The following is a 2,776-nucleotide window of genomic DNA, read 5'->3' as shown; positions in this document are numbered from 1 at the left end:
GCACTGTGGTTCAAGTGGTAGAGTGCTAGCCTTGAGCTGAAGAGCTGAGGGACAGCGCCCAGGCCCAGAGTTCAAGCCCCAGGACTGACAAAAAAAGAAAAAGAAAAAGAAAGAGGAAAGGAAGCAATGTATCTGAGGGCTAGAGGCTTGGCTCAAATGGAGAGCAGTTGCCAACCAGGGAGAGGACCCTGAGTTCAAACCCCAGTTACATCAGAGTGGTAAAATACATTTGATTCTATGAAATCTTTTTACATACTGTGGAATTATATAATTAGCCAAATGCATGTTAATTAATGAATCAGTTTACATATGGAAAGAAATATCACTATTATTCTACACCCTCATCCCCTTTTTCAAGAAAATATCTATAGTCAAGTGCCAGTGGATCATGCCTGCAATCCTAGGTGCTCAGGAAGCTGAGATCTGAAGATCATAATTTAAAGCTAGCCTGGGAAGTTTGTCAGACTACTATCTCCAATTAACCACACACACACACACACACACACACACACACAGAGCTGCAAATGGAGCTGAGGGTGAAGTGGATAAGGACTAGCCATAAGCAAAAAAGCTCAGTAACAATGCCAAGGCCAGCAGTTCAAGCCCCAGAACCAGCACAAATAAATAATTAACTCTAAGAAGAATATGAAGTAAACTTTATTACAGAATAATATACTGTTGAAACTAAATCCGCTTCCTTAGGCATTTAGGTTAGACAACATTTTACCATCTTTGGTATGTCTTGAGGACAGTAAATAACAAACCCAATCTACCTGTAAACTTAGGGCTGTGGAGAAGCTCAGTTTGCCAATGTGGCATTAAACAGATCCATCAGTTCTTTTTCTCAAGAATATGATAAGGGAGGATGTAGGGATCCCACTCCTGCAATTCATTTGCTCTTGATAGAAGTGTGAACACAGGAGTTCTGGAGATTATTTGGAGAATAGACAAGCAATAGTGGACACTCTTGTTTGGCTCTATCCTTCACAACATGTCACAAATTATGAGGAAGAGGTATTGGCTCTTAATTGGAGCTATCCATGGAGGATTCAGAAAGGGAAAAAGCATTCATAAAGACTTATAAGCCAGGCCCCGATGGCTCACACCTGTAATCCTAGCTACTCAGGACGATGAGATCTGAGGATCTCGGTTCAAAGCCAGCCCGGGGAAGAAAGTCCGTGAGACTCATCTCCAATAAACCACTCAGAAAACCTGAAGTGGCACTGTATCTCAAGTGGTAGAGCGCTAGCCTTGAGCTGAAAAGCTGAGGGAAAGCGCGCAGGTCCAGAGTTCAAGTCCCACGACCGACAAAAAAAAAAATGAAAAAAAAAAATATATATATATACTAGCCAGACACTTGTGGCTCATGCCTGAAATCTTAGCTACTCAGAAGGCTGAGATCTGAGGATCCTGGTTCAAAACCAGCCCAGGCAGGAAAGTCCAGGAGACTCTTATATCCAATAAACTACTCAAAAAAACCCTCAAAAGTGGAATTGTCACTTAAAACGGTAGAGCGCTAGCCTTGAGCAAAAGTAGCCCAAGGACAGTGTCCAGGCCCAGAGTTCAAGACTCAGGACTGGCAAAAAAATAAAAAAGGAAAAAAATTGGAATAATGAAACATCCAGCCTTTCTTGAAGCCCCAACAAAGTAATTAAAAACACTTTTCTTCACCAACCATCGCTGAAGTTAAACATACCCAGACTGAAGTATGGGGAAGACTAGAATATGGTTGACAACCCCCTACATCATAAAAGCCAAAAGGCGGATGCTGGTAGCTCACGCTTGTCATCCTAGCTACTCAGGAGGCTGAGATTCGAGAATCACTGGTCCAAGCCATCCCTGGGAAGAAAGACCACCAGATTCTTTCCTACGATTAACAAGAGCTGTAGGCAGTACCCAGGAGGAGGAGAAAGAGGAAGGAGAAAGGGGGGGGGGGGAAGGAGGAGGAGGGGGAGGAGGAGGAGGAAGAGGAGGAGGAGGAGGAAAGAAAGAAATGAGAAAGATTGTTTTAAATTTTACGTCACTGCTGTCTTAGGGATGATATACAGTGGGGTTACATTTACATATGTCAGGTAGTAGTATTAAGGAAGAAAGAGGGCCGGGCGCTGGTGGCTCATGCCTGTAATCCTAGCTACTCAGGAGGCTGAGATCTGAGGATCGCGGTTCAAAGCCAGCCTGGGCAGGAGAGACCGTGAGACTCCTATCTCCAATAAACCACCAGAAAACCGGAAGTGGCGCTGTAGAGCGCTCGCCTTGAGCTGAAGAGCTGAGGGACAGCGCCCATGCCCAGAGTTCAAGCCCCACGACCGACCAAAAAAAAAAAAAGAGGGGCAGAGCAGGAGTCCGGGGTTCACGCCTGTAATCCTTCCTCTCTACTCGGGAGGCTGAGTCCTTGAGATTCATCTCCAATTAAAACATTTAAAAAGCCGCAAGGGGAGCTGTGGCTCGAGTGGTAGAGCCGCTACCCTTCAGCAAAGACGCTCAGGAATAGCGAACAGGCCTACAACCGCACAGAAAAAGAAAAAGAGAGAACTCGAGGGAAGAGGGGGCTACAGTGAGACTACTGGCATCCGTCTCCAGCGTTGTCACAGGATCACAGGCTCGCCTCGGAACACCGCTCGGAGCCACTAGCGTCACAACTGTCTCTGCCCCCGCTCGGCCACGGATCCAATGAGAATCAGCCAAACTGCCCCACCCCCGCCTCAGGTCCCGCCCGTATACCCGGGATCCAACCAGAATCAAGCCCCTCCCACCAGCGCGTCCTCCCACCAGCGCG

The sequence above is a fragment of the Dipodomys merriami genome, unplaced genomic scaffold, assembly GCF_024711535.1.
Source record: "Dipodomys merriami isolate MVZ:Mamm:240054 unplaced genomic scaffold, mDipMer1.0.p SCAF_534, whole genome shotgun sequence".
Taxonomy (NCBI): Eukaryota; Metazoa; Chordata; class Mammalia; order Rodentia; family Heteromyidae; genus Dipodomys; species Dipodomys merriami.
Note: the sequence above shows the minus strand (reverse complement) of the source record.